The sequence below is a fragment of the Serinus canaria genome, chromosome 8, assembly GCF_022539315.1.
Source record: "Serinus canaria isolate serCan28SL12 chromosome 8, serCan2020, whole genome shotgun sequence".
Classification (NCBI taxonomy): domain Eukaryota; kingdom Metazoa; phylum Chordata; class Aves; order Passeriformes; family Fringillidae; genus Serinus; species Serinus canaria.
In genome coordinates, this window is record NC_066322.1 from 3,513,691 (window position 1) to 3,538,087 (window position 24,397).

The 24,397-nt window shown below is 42.4% G+C and overlaps 2 long non-coding RNA genes across 4 annotated transcripts in view; one reads left to right on the forward strand and one right to left on the reverse strand.

Moving 5' to 3' along the window:
- LOC108961806 (uncharacterized) overlaps positions 1-24,397 on the reverse strand; it is a 119,426-nt gene that overhangs the window by 68,484 nt on the left and 26,545 nt on the right. The window contains exon 3 of one of the 3 annotated variants that reach the window (XR_007778184.1): positions 21,996-22,876. The exons of the other annotated variants lie outside the window; for them this stretch is intronic. This is a non-coding gene — a long non-coding RNA (uncharacterized LOC108961806). Of the gene's footprint in view, positions 1-21,995; positions 22,877-24,397 lie in introns of those variants that run through there. 3 annotated transcript variants of the gene reach the window in all.
- Positions 14,256-21,222, forward strand: LOC127059873 (uncharacterized). The gene is made up of 3 exons (XR_007778185.1): positions 14,256-14,405; positions 20,162-20,260; positions 20,849-21,222. It is a non-coding gene; the product is annotated as an uncharacterized LOC127059873 (long non-coding RNA).

A 24,397-nucleotide genomic window follows, 5' to 3' on the forward strand; every position in this document is an offset into this window, starting at 1 on the left:
CCCATTCCCAGTCCCTGGGGATTGCTTTGAGCACTCAGGAGGATAAAGCAGTTTCCTTACTTCTTCCTGCCTTGATTGAGACACTGGATCACTAACATGGAGTCTTGCTTAACTCAGGGCAGGAACCTACTTCTCACTTAGTCCTGAAAAACAATCCCAACACTGGCATTCAGTAAAGAGGAGCCACACAACTCCCATGGTGAGGAGGGGACTGAGAAAAACCCAGAGAAGCTGCAGGGGCTTTATTTTGGCTGAGCATCTGTAGGTAGTCAGGGGATGGCTGTGAAGTTTCAACACAAGCACAGAATGAAACATTGCTCAAGTGTCCCAAAGAGAAAAGATGGATTTCAGAACTATCTAACAACAAATTGTGCTTTATGTCCCATTTTAAGACTTGGAAAGAGCTGGCCATCCTCAGGGACATGTCATTCAATGTCACAACAACATCTCAAAGCATTTTGGAGATTTAGGTGTTCATTAATAAGACATTCAGGTTTACAATCCAAAGAAGGTGGGGAATTCTTTTTGCCAAAGCTTCACAAGTGCCAGGCAAAAAATTACTGAGGAAGAAAGGCCTTGTAATTAAATGCTTGAGATTCAGGTTCTTCTTCTCACCTTAATGCCTAAAACACAACAAGGGGTGCCTTATATTTTTATAAACACCGGGTTCCTTACAGGGACAGGGTACAGTGTACAACTCCCAGTCCTTGGCAATTGTCAGGCACCTACAGTGGGAAGAGCTGCCTGACTATGCAGAGATGTCATTCCTGTGGTAAATATTTCTAAGAAAATTCAGGTAGTGGCATGGTACCCAGAACTGTGCCAGGGACTGATTTTGAGTCTATTATGTTTGTTTCCTTGCTGAGGAAGAAAATAGTTTTTCACCTTCCAGACCTCTCTGGGGCTTTTTCTCTTCAAGGTTTCATAGAAAACTCCTGAGCAGGAAGCTAAAATAATTACCTGAACAGAGCCAAACAGTCTGTAAATTTTGACTCTCCCAAAGAAGCATTTTTTGATGTACTGCAGTTTCCAATGCAGGAGACACCTTCAGCCCTTTAGTTTTGCGCTGTGTTACAACACATCACGCTGAAAACTCAGAACACAAAAAAAAGAAAACAATCCTTACAGTGAATCCTTTTCTGGATGTTTATGGCAACCCATAAAGTTGCTGAAACATGCCTGCTGTATTTTTAATTGTCATTTTTAAATGCCAAAACCCAGAAGTCCTGCTCATATTGTACGTGAACAGTGTCTGCTTATGTTCAAACCCTCAGGCACTTTAAATTACTCCGCTGTACACAGAGAACGTTGTTCATGTTGTTTTTACAATTTCTGCCTGTTAGAAGGAGCTCTAAGGTTCTGAGAACATAAATGTATGTTGGAGCAAGGGGCGAGATCCCAGCTGGAACCTGCCTGAGCCTTGGATCACATTTCAGCAGCGGCACGGGCCGAAAATGCCGCTCATTTCTCGGTTCCATTTACAAGAGCTGCGAGTGGAACAGCACATAGCAGACTCACTGACGTAAGGCACAGGTGAGTGCAGGTTACAGGTCCAGCTCTGTGCCTGATCCACAGGGAATATCAGGCTGGTCCAGCCAGCCTTTAGAGCCATTACTGCTGTAGCTCTGGAGGAACCCGGGCTGAACCCTGGTGTGTTAGTGAAGGTGGCAGCTGCCATAACAGACTTCTGTGTGGGTTACAAATTTGGGGAATAAAATGAGGGTCTTTTTATTGATTCCAGTGAATTTCATACCAAGCCTCTATTGTTCTGCCCTAAAGAATAAACCATTAGAGAATTTATAAGCTAATTTGTTGGGGTTTTTTCTTTCAAAGATTAAACAGGAGCAGATCGTAATTTCCTTTAAATGCATCTATTATTCATGAGTATTCAGTAAGTTTTATTATGGGCTTAAAAACAACAGCATATATATCTTTATACTCAATTCCAATCTCCTACATGGGCTGTGAAACTCACATTTTATGTTTAGTTGTGATTGACCATGAAAGTCAGAGGGTAATAAGTGTTCCCTGAGTAAAGACACAGACAGGTATCTGGCCAATGTTCATTTTTCACATTAGTTTTCTGTAAATAATCTTACATGCAATTTTGCCACTTCCTCTCTGCAGGCATCTCTGGGAGTAGGTTAGCAAAGTGTGGCTTGCAGAGGGCTGACACACAGTATTTATGAACAGAGAGGAAGTAAATTAATTTCAGCATTTGATTCGACATTGGAGAAAAGCTTTTTGCAATGTTTAATCACAGTAACAAGAGGAGGTACAGTCCCTCCTCTAGCCCAGCCTTATTACCAGGAAAAGAAAATCGTGCTGAGTTAGGACTGAAAGCAAGGGGTCAAAGAAAGAGACACTTCTTTTCTCAGTGTCCATCCCATAATGCCAGTCTGTAACAGCTGCCACTATTTGTAAAATGTGCACAAGAGGGACAGGTGGAGAAATGAAGGCACACACACAAGGTAACACCCTTTTTAAGCAACCACCACTTTTTGCAATGACCTGTACAAGGGTCATTTGGGGTTTTCCTTCCCATGGACTCTGGGTTTCCTGAGAGGAAAGAGAGTTGAAATACAGGAACCAGTGGCTGCACACCATTTCCAGCAGCATAGGAGACCTTCCTCATTGACAGAGGTTTAGGAACCACATCTGAATCTCCCAACTTCCTGGTGTTCTCCCTTTGAAAGGAGGGAAGATGGGGGAGGAGATGGGTGGAGAAGGTGAAGAGGTGGTTCTGTCCTTTGAAAGGCCCTGCAGACACAGCAAAACTGCTTCCAAACCCTCAAATCTACAGGGAAAATAGGTTGTGATACAACTAGGAAAGACAAGGAGATGTTTCAGCTAACAAAACATGCTGGACTAGCAGCACACTTCTGCTTAAAAAGCTGTTTATAATGAACAACAATTACCTACAGTATCATTGAGAGATCATTAGAGGACGCAGACACTGAAGAGCATCTGGTTTGTCTGGGTGAGGCCTGGAAAACAGTGTCACATATCAGCAAACACCAGCAGTGATGGACCTTTTGTGAGGGCCATTGAAAGGGGAGGAAATGTTCAAATTCTGACTGCTGAGCCACTCTGTGATTTAATCCTGGCTACAGAGAAGAAAATCTGACCCTCACTAGATCTGATAAGAGAAAAACTTCAACTCCCTGGATAAGAACATCAGTTTGGCTGGGTTGTGCTGCAGATCACTTTTCTCCTTTCAAAGGGTTAATGGGACCCCAGAGATAATAAATGGATTAAGCAGCTGTGTAGGTGCTCAGGAGATGAATCTAGGTTGATTTTTCACAAACCTATGCAGAGTGAGTCATAATTTGCACCTTGCGTCACTCAATAAATGGTCTTTTAAAAGTCAACCCACTGTGAATGGGCTCTCCAAAAGCAAGAATCCTGCTCTCCTGCCCACAGGAGGATCAAAAAAGCTTTTCTCCCTAGGTTACAGTGTGATGGCAATAATAGGGACCAAACAAACAACTCCATGTTTGTGGGTTTGCCACTTCGCTCTTTAAAGGTCAAAAGGTTTTTACTGAAACAACAGTTTTTGTTTCATGAAAGACGAATTCTTAATCATAAATGTGTATTAATTTCATTGCTGCTCCTGCTGTGCCCTGCAATGCTGCTTCTCTATTCAATTATGCCTCACATCAACTTTTTAATTAATACCTATGTTAAGAAAACCTTGAAAGTTTTGATAAATAACATCTGCTTTTGTGCATTTCAACCGTGCGCTTCTGTGAGAAGGAAATGTTTCTATTTTGTAGTCAGCCAGGGGAAAGAAAAGCAAGTAGAGAGGATGTCTACATGTTCACAGGGATCTCAGCACTGAGCAGACAGAATAATCATCTTTTGTTGAATACGAACCTAGCGAAAAACAAATCCAACAATACCCTTTTGTTCTGAGCAAGAAAGGCAGGGCTTTATTAGTCTTTAAACAAGATAGAAAATTTCCATCCAAATGGAACCATAGAGTAGGTAGACACATTACAATGTTTTGGAGTTCAGTGATTAAATTTAATACTGTGCCAGGCAGTGATTAGTTGATGAAGGGCGTTCAAAACTAGAATTGAAACAAGGGAATTGTGGCTCCAGTTTAGCTCTGGGCCTCTCAAGCAGTTTGGTGTTCAGCTTTCTACTTCAATAACAGTGACAAACAAAAAAAAAATTTGGTTTGATTTATTTCAAAAACTCAGTGCAACTGTAAACACATAAAGCTTCAGCATTCAGGGCCAGATCCCAGAAAGGACCTGAGGTACCAAGCAAAGCACAGAAACACATCCTTTTCTTCAGTACTTCTCCAGCTCCCTACCTCAATGCCTGCACTCAGGGTACTGGTACATGTGAATCCCATTATCAGGCACTGAATTTTCCCAAATCACTGTGAAAGAGACCCCTAATTAAGACTTCTGAATCCTAGCCTCAGAGCTGGGTGCCTACACTCCTTGTAGATCTTTGCCTTAGTGCATTAAATCCCCTGGTGAGCCCAATATGAGTCATTGTCCTTAACACTGCACAACATTGACAAATCCCCCTGGAGAACAGGAGAATAAATCCCTTTTAACTTGGTTGTGATCTCTCTTAAGCCAGCCCAACCCAGACCATGAGCACGTGGTGCTCTGAGAAGTCACAGCACCTTGTGAGCCTTGTGGGTACAGGTAGATCAAGCTTTGCAGGGGAAGAGCAAATTCATCTCCTGGGTTTCTCAAATGGAGAATTACCCCCTAAATTCTGACCAGACACCTTTAAAGGAATTATATTTTTACTTCAGTTTCTGTTCTGTCTTCATATGATGGACTGTTCCACCACATCCCAGCATCTCAGTGCCTGAAGTCCTGGGTAAGACTCACATAAGTCTCACAAAATATAAGGAAAATTAAGCTGAGATCTTTGTGCTGCAGAAGACATGCCAGTTCTTTTCTTCTTCCTTTCCTGTCATAACCTGTTCCTACAGTCCAAGCAAAGGCCATCATCATTCTAATTTAAGCAAGTCCTCTTAAATTAATATCTATTTTGGCCCAGACCTGCTCTTAGTTGCATTAGTATAAATCTTTTGTCTTTTAATGGACTTTCTCCAACTATATTCTGGTCTAAGCAAGATTAGAATCTTATTTTGGTGATAATTTGCAGGGTTATGCTAAAGGTCAGCATTGTGCAGGCCACAGATCTTGGTGAAATACGATTGATTCAAGGGGGAAAGAATTTAAAGTTATGACTTACTATAATAGTAACATGATTTTTTTTTTAAATGATAACTTGTAGATAATGTTTCCAGCTTCTCCTAGAAATTTTTAAATCCATCCATCAATTAACAATAATTAATCACCAAGTATATTAAGTGTTCAAAAAAAGTGTGGATATGGCACTTGAGGACATGTTAGTGATGAACAGGTGTGGTGGTTTGATGATCTCAGAGGTCTATTCCAACTCCATGATTCTATGTTAGGTGTGCTAAGTTAGTTGCAGCTTTCACTACAAGAAAGTAAAACAAAAAAGTCTAGGAAAAACTGTGTTGGAGTCTATTTAACACTTCAAATGAATGCTTGTGTAAAGCTCCTCTCAGAATCTCCATCACAGGCAACTTCCCTGACTGCCAGAAGGCCTGGGAGCTTTTCCCATCAATGTGAGAAGCAAGAGATTTGCACCTTAAGAAAAATTTCCAACTTACTCTTCTCGTATTATTTGTGCTCCAGGTGGTGGTAAGACATAAATCCTGGAAGCTCTCTCCACAATGGTCAAATGCCAAGAAATGGAGCGGTTTACTGGAACAGCAGCAGTTTCTGATGTCTTTGCAATGCCAGTTTCAACTAGAAAGGTACAATATTTTATATTCTGAGAAGCTGAGCTAGACCATTTTGGCAAAGAGTCTGTCTGCCTAGCAGGGGTGGGGTAGGTATTTACTATCTCTATAATGACTTCCTACTGCAAGTGGGTCAGGTAACTCAAATAACTCACCAGGACTGCCCTTGGTGGAGTCTGGTGAAGTCTCGCCTGTAAGTAAATAGTCCCTGAGCTGCAGAGGGCACATCCTCTGTCATGTGATGTCTCAGCCGTTTCCTGGCACTGCCCCTCCAACAAATCCTTCACTTTATCTCCCTCCCATTGTAACAGTTTCACTGCTGAGGCTGCTGCTGCTGCACTTTCTGCTGTCAGTGGCCTGCTGTGAACTGGAAAAATACCTGCTGAAAAGACCAGTCAAGTACTTCAGTGATGCCAGAGGCTCCTCCTTTTTCTGCCTCTGTTATGGGCAACCATCCAGTTTGTCAGTTCTGCTTGTCCAGCTCCAAACCAAACGTTTCAGCATCTAGCCTGCACAAATAATCAGGTTTTAAACAAAAACTGCAGCAGAAGATCAGTTTGTTGCATGCAATCAGTGCAGTGCTTGGCTTTCCCTCATGCTGAGCCTTGATAGCTGATATTCAGACACAAGGATCATGCTCATTCTGGCATTTGGAGGGGGTAAAAGGCACGGTGTGTGTGTGGGGGAAATCCCAAACTCAGCGAGATTGCAGAGGTGCTGCCTTGCACAGTGGTTGAAATGCTAAAGGAAAGGTTTGAAGTAACTCAAATGGTAAGAAATACCTACCAGCTCCTGCATGGCTCCTTGAGGCACTGTGGATGGAGAAGGATGCCCTGTCCCCTGCAAATTAGGGCCAGAAGTTGGACTTTCATCATCCTTGTATGTTCCTTCCAACTCAGGACATGGTCTGATTTTATGGAATCCCCCTTTGCACAAACAGCCTCACCTGAGGGCTGCTGGGGAAGGATACACTGGTCATTGAAAAAAGCTGCAAGTATTCATTATATTCTTGTTTGCCAAAAACACAGTGGCATGGCTTGGTACACCATAAACATTTTGGGCAATGCTGTTCATATTGCACCAATAACTAAAACCAAGCAGCAAAACAAAAAGATGTTCAAAGATTCTTGTGAGGTCTGGGTTAGACTGATGCCTTCTGGGGAACAGCTTCACAGATGTTAGCATTTTAGAGCAGCTTTTTAAAACAAAATTTATGAAAATTAACAAGTCATTTCACAGATGAACTGTGTTGTCATCAAAAGTTCTGCTTGTCTATCTTTCCAAACAAGCACGCTCCTGTAAAGAACAAATGAATGTTAATATTACTCCTAAATGTAGTTGAAAATTAATACTGTGCCCATGTGTCTCTTCAAAGTACTCTGTTTTGATCTTCCCAAGGTTATACTGATGTCTGAAGTTTTAGCTTTTATATTTTTCAGATTCTGTGATGCTTTAGTGTGCTGTTCTGAGCTTTATACGAGGGGATGGTGAGCTCTCTTCACAGAGCAGGGAGACAGAACAATTCCTTCTCCAACTGGGCACCAAGGACAAATGATCCAAATCTCAGCCCAAGAGCACAAACACTGTGGGCTGAAGAGAGAAAAAGAAGGATGGGACTGCCTGGGCTAAAGCTGGAATGGGACAATGAACTCCAATATGCAAATGGAGCAGAACTGATCCCAGTGAGAGACCCCGTGCCCGCCGTGCATTTTGGGACCATTTTGGTTCATCTTGGGTGCAGCTCTGGCTGGCCTCTTGTGCTGCCCAAGGTGGATCCATTGAGGCCTTTTAATAAATACCTACTTTGTTCTTTAAGTCTGTCCAGCCTCTGTTCTAGGTCGGCCTGCACAAGGCATCAATCCCAGTGCCACAAACCCAGCAGAGAATGAATCAGGACATAGAGCTGACTCTAAGAGCAGCAGCTAAGGGTGCAACAGCATGTGCTACCAGTTGAACGAACTGGGACTGGCAGAAGGAGAGAACACTTTGCTGTAAAACTTTTACTTCAAGCTCCTCCACCTCCCATCAAGGCAAAAGGCTCTCTCAGGGCCTGGAACACCCGACCTGACAGACCCCAGTCTGCACTGGGCAGACGTGAGGCACACGATGCACGCCCTGAGCGGGAAGGTGGCCCACAGGCCCCGGCACTTCTGAGCAGGGCTTTGAAAAGAGTTTCCAAGGACCCTGCACAAAAAGTCCTTTCAAAAGTGCTCCATAAAACACACCTGAAGAAAGCCTGTTAGCTCTGTGCTCTCTGTTTAGCTCAGGTGTTGTTTTTTCACTCACAGAAACACATGTACAGACTTAGTGCACCATACAATGCCCCACTAAAGGCATCAAGTGCTGGTTATAACTCCATCCAAGATCAACAAGGTCTTTTTCCACAAGCAACCCTTTGTGTTTGGGAAGCCTTTGCCCTGAATTTTACTGTCTCCAAGTCAACCAACAGGTGCTCTGCAGTCAAACGTGAGCTATTTAAGTGCAACCTGCATAACAACTTCCCAGGCTGGCAGGCAACCTTAAATAGTAGTTAGGGATTGGAATGGGTAAGTTTTATGCAGACAAACAGAAACACTCCCAACAGGAAAAGAAGGGAGGGGGGGGAGGAGGAAAGGAAAATGATATCTTTCTTGGTTTCCATTTAGTTTTCTCTTTCATATGTTGGCATAATAACCCTGAAAGAAGAGAGCAAGCTCCCAAAACCAGACGCTGTGATAATCTGACATTATACAGTGGTTGTTCTTAAAATTTTCCAGTTTTGTTCTGGACAACAACATAATGTGCTGATTGTATATGGGGTATTCTCTCCATTTGCACAGGGCACAGATAGCCTTTACTGCTAATACTCAAAGTGTGTTATTTCAGACAAATTGACTTATATTTTTTTTCCCCTGGAGAAAGCACTTTGGGGTAGGAAAAAGAAAAAGTGAAAAAACCCTCTCAGCTAGATGCCAGATGTGTCATTTTGCATTGTAAAGCCACACCACAATTTATAAGCCATGCAACTGCTCATTTGTGTACCTTCCCAGATCAGATGTTTAAGTCTGTTTCTAGGATCAGTGCATTGTAAGGTATAAAATGTGATGTTTATCAAACAAAAATAATATATATTTGAGATGCTAAACAATTACTAAAGGGTAAAATGCATCCCTGCCTAAGTGTTAAGTTTCCAGGCATTGAGGGAATTGTATTATTCAGGAGATTGTGATATTCCTGTAAGTGCCATCATTTCTGCTACTGGGATGTTTCAGTCTGCATAAAAACAAACTCTTACCACTTCTCTGTCCTCTAGTTCCCCTTACAAGTACTGGCACTGTGGTTTCTTATATTTAATCACAACTATTGATATTTGTGGAGCATGGACAGGAGAGACACAGAAGAGAGATGTTCTTGGGCACTGCTTGTTGTAAAACAAGAGAGAACGGGGAGCAAATCAAACCCCTAAACAGCATCTGTGGTGTTATAATAACAAAAATATAGATTTACTTTTATTGTGTGGTATTAACATAGGTTATACCAGGCCTGATAACACACAGACATAGGAACAGCCACTCCAGTGAGAGCCAGCAGAGCTTCAAAACCCCACAGAGCATCATGGATGCAGTTGGAAGACAGACAGCACCTTTCCATGGGCAATGGGACAGTTAGTGGGATATGCAGATCTCTGCATGTGAACTGGCTCTGCTTGCACCAAAAAAAGGCATCTCTACTGCACAACTGGCTGGTTGTCAATAGCACAGGGAGGGCAGATGAGATCACTTCACCTGGCCTGGCCTGCCAGACAGACCCAGCTCAGCTGGTGCAGTTCTGCTCTTTGAAGACTTGCTCAGTATCAGTTGTGCAACAGTTTATCAGCGTGGGCTGCTTCCGTAGATACGGTCGTGACCCCTGAGAGTGGAAAAACTTGTTTTGTTGTAGTGGAGGGATTTTCCTGAACTAGGTTAAATAATATTTATTGGATTAAAGTCTGCAGTTGTTGGAGCTGCTCTGGATTGACAGGAGCCTGGCTGAGATCTTTCATCTTTTCTTTCATCTGCTACAATGCAGAAAATCACTGTCTGTTCATTTTTGTATTCCTTCAACCTTCAAACCAGAAACTCAGAACTGGTTTTCTGTATCCCTTGATCCTTCAGACAGAGAAATCTGACAATTCCTCAAACCGCAGGAAATTTAAAAATAGCACTTGTTCCAGCACAGCTACACATTGTTGTTCTTGAAATCTGGGTTAGAAAATACTTGCAGGGTCTGAAAGAGAGAAGCCTGAAGCAGAATGTCTCTATTACTGCATTCCTTTATTTAAGCAATTAACCCTGTGAACAGAAGAGCTGCTGAAACTGGATTTGTTATTGATTTTGTCCCTTAAGACAAATTCCTACATGGATTCCCCAGTGTCTAGTAAGTGTTTTTTTCTCTAATGCAATAGAGAGAAGCACAAGAAAGTAAGACACAACTTGGGCCTCTGCACTGTATTCAACTTTTTATTTTCACTAAACACCTGGGATTTTATTTTCAAGGGCTCTACCCTCAATTGGAAGAACAGGTTGGAAAGTTACTGGAGGAGAAATCCAGACATTCTTTATCCTCTCTGCCCTGCAAGTTTTATCATCCAAGGAAGCAGGTGCTGGTGACAGTTGTACAGGAACCCACTGGAGAATTCGACAAAGAACTTGTTAGGATTTCTTTTGGGAAAGCAGGACACAGGCCTCACCTGGCACTGATCAATAGCCTCTAGTGAACACAGCAATTCTGTATTTATTTACCCTTCACCCTCACACTTCAGGGGGCAACCACACTGTTTTCCCTGGAGGAGAAGACTCTCAGACTGATCTAAACTCAGTTAGCAGCTCTAGATTTGAACTCAGATGGATGTGACTATGAAGTGCTCCTCCCTGCTGAACATGCCCACTGAAGGGTTTATTAGCCCACACAGCAACTGCAGCTGCCTCCTTTGTCCTTACTGGAGCAGACCTGGATTTAGAGATCTCCCTGGCCAGCAAAAACACCACTCTCTGTTGGTGCAGTCTAACAAAACAATGAAATTAGAGCAATAGTTGTGTCACCTTAATCCAGTACAGGGACCTACAATTTTTCACTATGCATTTACCTATTTTAAGCAGTCCCCTCAGTATGATACACTTTTCTCTTGCCCCTTTTCACACACTTGTTGAAACATCTGAATGACTGCATTTTCAATTACAATCTGACTGTGAAGAGCCTACAAGGTGTCTTGTTGATAATCCTTTTTAAGTACAGACTATCAACAAGGTCTGCAAGTGTCCAGACAGAAGCTACCCAGAGTGAAGAGGTTATGATTTGCAAATGATGTTTCCTTTCTACTGTAGGTGGATTGTGTTTAGGAAAAAATCTGCTATCTTTTGGGAATGTTTCCAGTTAACTCCATGCTAACCACATTTGATTTGCTTGGTTCTGCTTCAGGAACTGAAAGTAGCTTGGCTCCAGCATTAAATAACAGAGCAGGAAATAGCAGAAGGTTTACCATGTACAGGCTGGCCAGGGGTGGAGCGACAGATTGAACTAAAAATACAGCAAAGATTAGTTTGGGGAGATTCAGATTGGTTCCAATTTAATTAGGAGATATACAAGCTCCCAGTGCTGGTGATTAAGTTATCTTCATTGAAAACACATTGACATATTCAAATGTCACCATGCTTCAAAAAGGGAAGTGTTGAGACATAAAAGCTTAATGCCCTAAAATGAGGATCTGGTCAAAAAATGCTTTCTGCACTTTGTCAGCCTGTCCCCAGGCCCTGCAGCAGGCAGGGTGCTTCCTCTGCCCCATCCCACACACAAGTAAAAGCATTAGAGGAAACTCTGAGCTGCAGCAGAAAATTCTCTAATAGTGCTAATCTTATAAGTTTAATCATGGGTGGGGATGGTGTTGATTTTGAAACTGAGAGAAAGATAGGAATAGCTTCAACACTCAGATGAAAAGGGGCAAGCAAAATACAGTGCTGCAAATTCAATGTAAATATACAACATATTACAGATAGAAATTTGGATAAAATTTTGGCAAGGCAGTAGTTGCAAAGTCCTTAGCACCAAAATATCCTTACAATAAATATTTCAAATCCTTCAAACTACTGTCCAGTCTTTTAATTAAGTTGTTAGAAAGATGAAATAAAAGAGTTTATGCTCTCTGATGAACACTGAGGCAGCATCAGTCCTATCATTGAATCAAGGCAAAACCAGCAGAAAGGAAACCCAGTTTTAGAGCTGGGTAGCAAAGTCTAGGTTTGTCCCTATATTATTCTTTCAACAATAAATATTTTACTGTCTCCCAATTGCATTCCAAACAAATGAATCCTACTCCAGATCTTAACTGGACTGCAAAAATAAAACCTCGACAGCTCATTTATTGATACAGTGAAATATCCAAACAAGTAATTTTATTGCTATGAAGGAAAATATAACAGCTGGAAAAATAAACCTCAAGCTGTCATTGAGAGTTTGGCTATAGACACAAAAAAAAGTGAAATGGTTGAAACAAACAGCAAAAAGCCCTTCCCAAGGAATGCTGAGAATGGGGTGAGCCCCAGTTGCTCTGATTCCTGGCAGATCCATCAGGCTGTTCAGTTTGATGGATGGAGAGATGGGAAGTCAGGTGGGAAAGTGCCCCCCTGAAAGTAAGTCCACATTGTATCTAATCCACTAGGGAGGGAAACTGTGGGAAAAAAATATTGCTGGCAGAGTCTGAGGCAGGAAAGCTGCCACACTATTCTGCTGTACTTGGGAGAAAAACAGGAGCCCAGATGTTAACATAGGGTCTCCCTAGCCTGGAAAAAGGAAAGGCAAAGAATACATGTCCAAGAAAGCTACTCCTACCATTATCAGTCTTCCCAGTTCTATTTAAAGAAAGTAAAAGGGCCAAGAGAAGAAGCTGTTTTGCAGCTCTGCACAAACAGCCGCAGATAAGGGTGGTACCAGGTGTCAGCTTGCCCTGCAAAGTCACTGAAATGTCAAGGATTGTTTTTCCTCTACTCCCTTTCTCTTTCCTCTGACTGGGAACTGCCAATGTTTATTTAAAAGATATCCCTTGTATTTGGCAAGAATGCCAGCGGGGCAGACGTTAATGGATTATTCTTTGGGGCTGGCAGCCTGCCAAGGTGATAAGGATAGCCTGCCTGCCCCCAAGGCCCAGAGCCATGCCATTAACAGGGGGGCAGCAACGCAATCACCCGGCCAGATGCTCTGCTCTACTGAGTGCAGCAGACTTTAAAAGCTGCCTCCAACTTCTATTTGATCTGACCTATAAAAATAATTAAATAAGTAGAGAGGCAGACACGGGCTATCGAGGGGCACTAATCCATCCTTGAGACCCAGGTCTGGTGCTTCTCTTTGGCAGCGGCGTGGAGAATCTGCTCAAAACACCATGAAGTCCTTGAGTGTTTCTGTTCACTGCTCTGCCCTTGAACTAGATCTCAACCTAGGAGCCCTGAACTCTCCTGCTAAAAGCAGCACAAGCGAGGGACCTCATTGTACTGCTGCAGCTCAGCATGGAATGACAACAAAAGCAGAGCTGGTTTGAGCTCTGCTGGGCAGAGGAGGAGCCTGGCTTTGCAGTAACACCTCGCGTGCTGCTACCCCCTGAGATGGCAAGCCTGAAAGAATGGGATATTTTGTGTCTTAAGATATATTTAGATTAACATTGTTTACTATTAATCTTCTTCTCTGCAAAGCCCTTTCTTTCCCAACAGACAAAAAAAGCCCAGGTTCACTCCACCCCTGTTATCATGTGTTTTTTGGAAGACGACCTTTTCCATGGCCCATCAGACAGCACAGACTGTAATTAAGGTGCTTATAATACAATTTAGTAAAAGCAGGAGCTGGGGCACAGTAGCATTTACTGCTGTGATTGAAAGCCTTAAAAGTTATAAGGAATTGACCAAGTAGTAATTTTATCTGTTTGGAGCTGGCAAAAAAAGAAACTTGGTGCTCATTTGAGAAGCTGGGCTGCCACTAATGAAGTCAGAGCAAACAGAGCTGCTTTCCTGCTTCTCATGAATGCAAACAGCCAAGGATTACCCCAGACAGGTATTACCTCCAAAAAGTCATTCCATTCCAAGAGTGATGGCTGATACTTCCAAAGGAAATTCAGTGCTGAAATAAAAATACATTTCTTTTCTTCTGACATTTCATTGTTCCATTGCACAGCTCCTCCTGAGGTTTTTAAACAGGATTGTTCTTTGAAACAGGATTCCAGCAACAGCACAAAATTCAGACATCTGGAGCTGTAGAGCCATCCTCAGTCTCAAGGCCATCATAAGAGGAGTCAAGAGAGAACTACACAAGTTCAGACAGAACTAATCCAGCAGCAGCCTGAGGTCTGAAAGTTGGTCTGACTTCTCTGTTCTTTCCTTACTCTGATGGCAAGGCAGAAATTTCAGTTCCTGCCCTGAAACATTACTGGGTTGTCAACAGTGAAAGTTATTGAATTCTTGGATGTAGCTTTGTGTTAGCATCAATTCCTGGGGTGGGTATTTAACGTGGAGGTTCTTTGGTATCAAAGTGCCTTGGACTCACAGCCATGAATTACTGGAGCTTAAGAAAGGCAAGTCACCCATGGATGTAGTGCAAGGTAAGTCACTCATGGATGTAGTAAAGCTGAAGTCACCCATGGATGTAGAGCACAGAGTTTCCAGGTTGTGATGGCACAGGCAAAGCAAGGTGGAGAAAAAGAGGAGCACTTCTGCAAAGTGGGATACACAACTCGGGCCTGTAAACACCATTTATTATTGTTTCTTTATCTCTCACTAGGAGACAAAGCTTGTGTTTCTCAGCAGCAGTTTTACCACGACAAATAGCAATCTGATTCCATGGTATGACAGCTTATTCCTAGCACTAGGAGTGGGTGCACCAAGGCAGGACAGATGGAGGCTGTGCCACAATCAACATTCAGTGGGGTGTCTGTCCTCACCCACTCATCTGCCTGCTCATTCCTCTCCGACTGCTCTGGGACTGCTCTGACCCCACCCGTGAGCTGTTTCTTTCCTGCTGCCTCCTTCGTTGTTTTCCAAGAGCTTTCTTGCTGCCCACATGTGTCCCCTCCTCCTCTTGGATGCTGTGTTTTCTACAGAAGCAACAGCTTGCTGTGGTGTTGTCCTTTTGATCTAATGAGAGAAACTCCTACAGCAATGATGTGCATGTGCTTCTTTCCTCATTATTTAGCAGGGGACTTGGATATACACACCTCCCCCAGGATCCTGCTTTTTCTGTGGGTCTTACCCTTACTGCCCCTGCTCTCTCAGCTTAACAAGCTTTTCTCTCCAGCCCGACACCTGCATCATTTCTGCTGCTTTTCCCGGTGCAGCCCTGAGAGCCCCCACACTTCCCCTGCCCTCCCTGCCTCCTGTGGCTGCTGTTCTCCAAGGGAAAAACCTTTTACACGCAGCGAGGGCAGCAACGATCTCAATGTCACTTCACAGATGCTTACTAAGTTCTTAATCATCCTGTGTTTGTCCACGCTGAAGTACAACACAGGGTTTCTGATTTCAGACACAAAACCCTGGCTTTCAGTCAGGCAGGGTGGACTCCAGGGTCACAGCTGAAACACCACTAGCACTGGTCCATTTTCTGTTATCCCAGCTCTGATGAGCTCTCTGTGGTTGAGCTTTATTTTACAGGGATATCGGGTTTCTTTCTCATTTTTGCTCATTATCATTTTATTTCTGAATCATGGATTCAGGATGGATTTTAAAACTGGCAATGATCACTGTACTGACACTAAGAGCTCAAAAACCTATAATCTCACACGAATAAATGTAGCCTTTAAAATCATCTGGGGAAGAGAAGAATGGTTAAACTCATATTACTACAGGCAGTGAGGCTCTTACAAACCTGTGTCTTGGTAGTGAGAGAACCCAAACCCACATGTACTCCCCAAATAGTTTTCTAAATCCCCTGGAGCACCAGCTAACAAATCCATGTTTCTGTGCTCTGGTTAATCTCAGAAAAAAACAGCACAAAGCCAAACTCTCACTGTCTGAGGGAAGTATAAATGTGCATTTTCTTAGTGATTAGAGCTGTACTTATCCTAAGGAACTTACTGCAAAGGACAATTATTTGCCTCTCATTCCCATCAAAACCATAACAAACCTCAAGACTATGAGGTTATTTAATTTAATTCTTCTTAGAAAATTTTCCTTTTCATGCCTCACCTTCTTTCTAAGCACTTTACTGGATTTCTTGTATTTCTGTGTAGATTCCACCTGCCTCCCCAATTCTCCTGGCTGCCCCTGCCCTGATGGGCTCCTCCAGCCACTGGTACTGAGTGGCACAAAGTGCTGCAGCTCCCAGGGCTGCAGTTTGAACCCCATAAAACAGCTCCTTCTCTTTTGGAGCCTTGAAGGACTGTGGAGGTCATTTAGAGACCAACCAGCAGCTGCTGCTGAAATGGGGGAGGAGGTTGCCCAGGCTGAGGATCGTGGCTTTAAGGGAGCACCACACATGGGATTCTTATCTGAGGATAAAGTGTCTTTCCATCACTGCCAAATCTCTCCAAGGCTGCGGACATCTGGGATTCTGACCCAGAATTCTGTGAATTCTGTGACATGCTACACAAGCCTGTGCATGTGCACACCTGTGTTCTCTTCAAACTCCAAAATTCTTCTTTTTTTTTCTGGTGTTAAAGTGTCTCTCTGGTCAGAGCAAGGCAGGACTGTGAACACCCCTTCTGAACATCCTCCCTGGGAGCCCAACCATGCCCTGAAACTGCTCCCGTGCTCTCCATTAAAGTGGGAAGAAAAAAGAGCAAAGCTCCTGCAGCTCAGTTAGGTCAAATACAAGGTTTCATTTGCCTGTTTGCCTCATTTTGCTGTCATCCTGAGGGGAAAAATAGGGGGTGGGAAGGCACCATGAGAGAAAAGCATCATAAATCATTCACTGTATTAGCAGGAGGCTGGGTCGGCAAGCCTTGCTCATTTAGCTACCTTAAATTTCATCCAACCTGCTTATCCCCCAGCTGCAGGAATAACAGATCACTTGAAAGGTAATATTTTTGCTATTAGTGAAGAAAAGAAAAAATGTGATCTTTGCTGTAGCATGGGAATAATTTTTCCAGAGCTACACTGAATGAGCCTGAGTGAATACTGCTATTTTTGGCAATAGCCCTCCTGTTTAGCTCACATCAATAATTTTAATGCTTTATTTGTGGTTTGGGTTATAAGAAATGGTGAAAGCCTGCAGAGAAAAAAAAAGAAAAGCATCAAAATTAGCTAAATAATTTTGAGTTCATGACATTCATAAAAATACATGAATGTTTTCAGAATTCTTAGAGTCTATACATGCTCATAAAGCTGAGCTATGAAAGCATTTTATTTTACATATGCAAACATCACCAAATTACTCTTTATGAGGTTTTAACTGGACCTCTAAGGTTTCAGTGGTTACAATGACAGACTGTCAAACATTCCTAGATTCCTGTGTCTTGCAACGTCAGGAACACAGAGAATCTCATGTTTTGTCCCAGTAGCATTTTTCACAGTATTTTTCACTTTTTATATCACAGCAGCACTGAGTCAGAGGCTCTGGTGTTTGAGGTGCTGCCTAAACAAAGACCTAAACCAGACTTTCAAGGTCTCAAAGCTCTTTACATTTGATGGGGAGATATTTCACTCCAACAATTACAGCTGATGTTGCATCATCTTCCTTGCACTCCCACAGCAGTTCTGACCCCTCTGTAGGTGGCCAGAGACCCCAGTGCTCCCTCTGAACATCACTTTTCCTCCTACCTGCCACTGCTTGCTTCTTCTGTTCCAGAATCTGCTCTGGGAGAGAGAGCAGCACTACTGGACTCTGTGTGGGGAAGGATGGGCCATAGGTGGGAACATGTTCAGCCAAGAAATCTGTTGTTTCCCACAGCTTGTTGCAGACTGGTCACAGGGTTCAAAACATTTTATTTCAGAAGAAAAAGCTTGATTTTAGCTTGTCCCTGAAAACTGTTCCCTTCCTCTTTTACAGAACTTATCCAAGTCCTGATAATTTGTAAAAAAGACGTAAAAATTCTGTAGTTAATTTACCCATACAAAAACCACTTTAAAGAATGAACCCACCCAAATATTCACAGTATCTTAAATACAAGAGGAATCACACCCCAGTTAGACATATTGCCCAGGCTGCTGTAGCTGGGCATGTGCTTCATTACTTGAGTGGATTAATCAAGAAAAGGTATTAACTGGGACAAATTTTGTCTTCAACCAAATCATGAAAAGAAGATACTACTGGAATTCATGAAAAAATAAAGATTTTCTCATGTTTTTACAGGCAAACAGCTACACAGAAACCTCCATTCAGGCTCAGCAGATCTAGTTTAGGACTGTTGCTAAGTGAGTAACTTGGGTTAGAGAAGGAATAATCGTTTTTACTACTGCATAGCAACTCTGTTTTTTCTAAAAATTACATGTTTAAGTTCTGCAAGTTCTGCAGCCAACATTAAATTCAAAATGATCACATTTACAGAAGAAAAAGTAAAAATGCAAGAAGAGAAACTCTAGTCCCTTTCCCCAGTCAACAAATGCCCTTTAATGAGGTCAGGCTGAGACTTACACACAGAGAATTAAGTGACCAGTAAATTTTTTTTTTCCATTTGAAGCTAACAGGGTAGCAAGGCCATCTGCATGGTGTTTACACCATGTACTGGCTGCAATTAGAAGCTGTGAATTTGGTCATTAGTTGACTGGTTTGAACACAACTGCGTTGGCTGAAATGCCAGGTTCAAGAGCAGCTGTTGTGGAGTGTGTTACTGTAGTTAAGACCATTCCTGAAGACAGAGGTTCAGGGCCCTCTGGAGAAAAGATCTCAGGTTTCCTATGGCCTTCATTAGACTTCAGTTTTTAAATTCTATTTATTCTAAATCTGAGTATTTGATAAAATAGCAATGGATTCACAACAAATAAAATATTATGGTTATCAGATAAAGCTAAAACTAATTGGGAGCAGTGATAACTGCATTTTCCAGCAAAATTACAAAAATAAGCTATCATCATAAAATATGAATGCACTGCCACCTTGATTTGAGTGCACAAAAGATAGTTTTCACAATGTCCCTAAGATGATGGGATATCTTTTACTGTATTCCAACATGCTCAAATTGTGTCATCCATCCTCAGCCCAAGAACCTCCTCCCTTTTCATACATCTTTTTAAAGACCAAAATTAGTGTTTTAAAGTGACTTTGCTGCATAACCTCCTACCTCAAGCCACTGCCTGAGGCACACAGCTGCTGTGAATCATTATGTAGAAAAATATCCCCCTGAATAAGGCAGTGAAAGTGCATTAGAAAGAATATCAAGATCTCCAGAGCTGGCACAGAGAATCCCTGCAGTACAAGTTGATGAGAATGAGCAGATTTCCAACAGCATAAAGCTTGAATAACAGTGGTTGAAAGGAACTAAATAGGAATCAGCCCCACACTGATTAGGGGCTGCAAGGGAACATGTGGCCTCAATCAGGACAACGTTGGGTTTAAGAACAAAAGCTGCTTCTCCCTTTCCTGGGGACACTTCTTGAATTACATATTCCTTTACACAGGAGACATGCTGGGCCATGATACACAGATAACCACCAGGCCAGGCACAAGGCTTCCCTCTGCTCTACACCACTGTAATTATCCTAAGCAGGCTTTACAAATAAAAGCACTGTCCCCAGCCCCTCATTTCAGTATATTCCACCTGTCACGATATATACCAGGAACCACAAACCAAACATGGCCTCTGACTTCACCTCAAACAACACATGGACCAGGGTTTCCAAGTTATTATTTGATAATACTGGAAGGTATTGCAGTGTGTGGTCCATCAAAGGCATCTGAGCTGCTCACTCACCCCACAGTGAAGGAAGGTTTCCCATGCTAGTATTTTTTAGCTGGCCTGTAATTTGAAAAGGATGACTTTTAGAGCTGGTTACAACTTAAACCTTCCAAAGTTGAGCAGGTTTTAGACTATAATGCCAACATTCCTTAGGAAGGGAAATAAGAGGGGAAAAATCCATTAAAATTTAGAAAATTTTAGACAACTATTTGTTTTATTTCACATTCAGAGCACTCCAGCATCCTTGTACACATGGTCCTACACAAAGTAAATGCATTATAAGTTCATGGAATCCCAAAATGGTTTGGGTTGGAAGGGACCTTAAAGCTCATCTTGTTCCACCCTCTGCCATGGGCAGGGACACCTTCCACTAGACCAGGTTGCTCAGAGCTCCATCCAACCTTCTGGTTCAGAAAGGAAGCTCAGTTTTTATAGAGTTGAATTCAATGTGATGTCTCCTCACACATCAGAAAAGTACATTTCAGCATAATGTGCAAAAACTTAATGCAAATGTCCTTCCCCTCTTCCAGCTTTAATACCTTTTGAACCAACTAGAAGATTTCAAAGACATTTAACAGTGCAGAAGAGATTTGTAAGATATGAAACTTCTGTGAACTGTGTGAAAAAAGGTATGTGTGTAGGCAAGAAAAAGGTGATTAGTGCTTCCAGCAAGGGAAAGGTTGCAAAATGGGCTTGTCCTTAATGAGACATGATCGGCTATTTTCCATGCTGGAAATGAGAAATGTGATGCTTTTCCCAGTGGTGAGATATTTAATTACAGTTTTGACCTTATATTCACTAAAAAACCTCAACACAGGATACCAGAGTCAATGTATTTTACTTCTCCTTCTTTGGGTTAAACTCCTTGTTTGTAAAACAGGGTGACAAGAGAATTTTCTGGTTAAAATAGTTAAAATGTGATGGTTCATGTGGAGGTGAAAGAAATGGGCAAAGAGAAAACAAGAGCAGCATTTCAATTAAAAAAAAAAAAATTAAAAAAGGAGCACCTGCTAACTTTGATCAGATTTCTTCCACTCCCCTGGCCTGCAAATATAAACAGATGGGGTGCCTCAGGTAAAAGATGTTTGGCAGCATGGAAAGATCTCTTCCCACTGGTAATGAGGAGATGGATCATATTATCTCACTAAAATAAATATTATTTTAGCCAAAATCTCAGTTATATTTAATGGAGTTTTTTTCCTTCCATTTCTGAACAGATCCCACTGGGTTCAAGGTGAAATCATCTGGCATGTTAATAGGATTGATCTGTAGAAAATGATGGACTAAAAAAACCCCACCCAAACCAACAGCGAGCCGCTGTCACACATCTCATCAGGGTCATTGCTGCAGCCTCAAACTCATCATTTGTGCTGGGTACAGAGCTCCTGGGGCAATTCATTCCTTGCAGAGAGTTGTGAAGACAAGGAATGTCCAGGAGGCCGAGTGGGGAGTTCACCTTGTGGCCTGCTCAGGAGCCCAGGAGCTGCACAAAGCCGTCATTCAGAGCACAGGAGTGTTGTCACTGACACAAACACTTTCCAAAACATTCTTCGCTGCAGTTTTGGTGGAAGGTGTGACACAGCTTCAAATATTTGTTTCTTTGTTTCCACGGGAACAACAGCACAGTGGTTTAATAATAAAACAACATTGATCCTTGCAGTTTGAGAAAGTTCCTTGATTTTTGTTTTGAGTTAAAGATTTACTTTTCTATGGGTTTCTGCTTTCCCCAACAACCAATGAGTTAAACTGTTTTATTTTTTATTTATTAAACTGTGGTTTAATGCCCTTTCAGTACTTTGGGGGGAAATCCAAAACATGAAAGACAAGTCTTGCAAAATTTGTATTGTCCTGCTGCATAAGCCAAGCTTTCCACTAAACACATTCATGGAGGTTCCCATTTTGTAGACTTGGAATATTTTATATCAGCTCTTTAATATTCACAATCTACAATTACCCCCTTTGAATTATGGAGTCGAGACAAAACGCCATGGAAGGAGCAGAGTCCAGAAGCTGGGGCATAAAATGTTGTCAGCACTGGAACTTTAATCCCAGTTGTGAAAAGAAGGGAGGAAGTTCAAAGGCTTTTATTCACACAGCTTTATTTTTAAATTGCATTTTAATATTAAATAGTCCAAATAATTTTTTGTACTGTAAAATTATTTTTATACTATAAAATGTTATAGTATAACATAGGACTATAATAGTACTTCTCTCCAGTCCATAGGAAGAGGAAAACTCTTCCAGAAGATGTGTCAGAGCAACAGTTTACTTGAAAAGTTTCTTCAAAAGGCAGCTCAGAGGCATCTGTTCATTAAGAACCCAGAGAGCACAAGACAGTGCTCATATTAGGCACCAACATCCTTGTTTAAAATTGGGCTATGGATACATTCCCCATGGATTGTGTGTAAATTTACTGTACCTGAAAGTGGTAGGTTTGCTGTGTAAAAAACTGGGATTGTGACAAATAAATGGTTTTGAGACTGAAAGAATTTTTTTCCTAAAGTGACAGCAAAGTGTGCTCAGACATTATTCTCAAGCCTGATGAACACATATGATTATGTACAATTCTGACTAAAATATTTGATGCTTTCAAAATACACACAAGAGATATTCTTGCCCCTTAGAGGGATATGGATGTAAACATCCATACATTAGGTACATTTCCTTCTCCTAAGCATGAGTATCTCTACTATTATTCAAAAACCCATGGAAATGATGCTCTAGGAAGTTGTTCTGCCCAAAGTGCCTCTTGCATGAAAAACTATGGAAGAGTGTGAGGAGAATCTCAGCACCAGTAAATACTAACCATGCCGCTGGAAAATAAATAGAGGCTGACAAATTATTGCTGAGGTAATCCCGTGAGAGTGTCTAGACGAAGGGAGTCAAAGCTCCAGTCCGTAGGCTGGAGCTGGCTCCCTGGAGCCTTTCCACCAGCCTGCAGCTCCTTGTGCAACACCCACTGCAATTCAGCCCACAGGCACCTGCTTGGCGGCGCCCGAGAAGGCCACGGAGAGCAGACAGGGAGCCGGGGAATGAATCCTGCTCCCCACCACAGCTGTCTTGTCTTTCACTTCTGCTCCTCCAGCCCCAGCCCAGGAATGCCCCAAACATCTCTTCATCTCTTCAGCTCTGCACCAGGCACAGCATCTCCAGGTCTGCAGAGCAATGGATTTGCTCAGCCTCACTTTGTGTTCACAGGTCTGAAAGGGGTTACTTTTCCACAAGCAGTGCCTCCCTTTTGTCTCCTGCCAAGGGAAAAGAGAGGCAAGATGCAAAGGAAAGATTTTTTTTCAAGTGGAGACGAAGCAAAGGGTACTGGAACAAACCCAAGCAGGAGCCAAAAATTACTAACATGGAGGAAAAAGCCCAGAATGATCAGGAGTTGAGGGAAAAGCCAGGATAGAGAATCCTTGAGGAAGCAACCCCTGAGTAGTGAGAAGTAAAGAGACAGAGAAATGCTTCATAAGGCATTTTCTCCTTTAGGTTTAAAAAAAACCCCTTTTTTCAAACTTCAAATGTAATCTGTAACATTCAAAAATAAATAAATCTCTCAGCAGTGTGAGAGGAGTGCAAAATGTGTCTCTTCACTCATCACCCACAGACTTGAACTGAAATAGTCATTTGGCCCTTGCCAAGGTGTGCAGCCGCTTCAGTAGTGCTGTAAATCAAAAGGTCCCACAGTCTCCACACAAGCAAGTCTGAAGGTCACTAAGCATGATGCAACAGTCAGGCATGAAATATTTCTCACTAGACCTGGTACTTTATCATCAAGACTAGGGAAAAAAAGAAAAAATCTATGATGCACCTGTACTCTTTCACATCTGTCAGGATGGGGTGAGAAAAGGAAAGGAGAAAACAACAGATTGGTTTATTGTAGTCAGGTAGACAGTACAGCACAGCCATCCTGCTTAACATAACAAAAACAGCTTCCCCAAGCAGGGTGGGAATGATAGCTTCCCTGAGATTTGGCAGATAAAACAGATGTGGGCAGTTTTGACATTTCACTAACATTTAGATCTCTCATCAGGCAGGTGACTTCATTCTCTCTGCCAAATAAACAATCCAAGCGCTTGCTCACCATAAGGAGACTCTCATAGCTATCTCCAAATCATCACATCACCAACATCAAAGAGTAAGAACAGCCCCTTTCCAGTAAGGAAAACACCCCAGTACCTGTAGGAATTCAAGGCCTGACCCACCTCTGTTTTGTGAGAGGTGGCACAAGATGAAAATCACCACAAGATGAAAATCACGTGGCTTCACGGGGCCTCCATGGGCAGCTGTGCACACCCCACCATGGCATGAAAGGTCCTGCTGTTTTCCAGGCAGTTTGATTAAATTACAGCTACTCTGAGAGACTTAAATGAATTATCAAAATGAGCAGAGCATCCAAAACTATCACACACAAGAAATCATTCCTTCCTTCAGAGGGAAAAGGCTCTGCAGCAACTTTGAGTCTTGGGAGAAAAGTGCTCAATTACTTGAGGAGAGAATCCAAACAAATCCCCTTTCCTTAGGGAAATCCTGCCTTGCTCTCAGCCTGCTTGTTGGATCAGTTTCTATTTAATCTCTTTCACTGGACTTTTGGCTGAAGCCCACCTATGTGTTGTTTTCCCAACAGTGCAAAAGCAGCTGCTTTCCCAAGGCCTGAGAAGACCCATCTGACACGTCATGCTCAGGGCAGAGCAGGCAGGGAACCCTCCTGGCCCTGGGGCATTGCAACACATCCACACAAACAGACCCAATCTGCTGCATCCCTGCCAGCC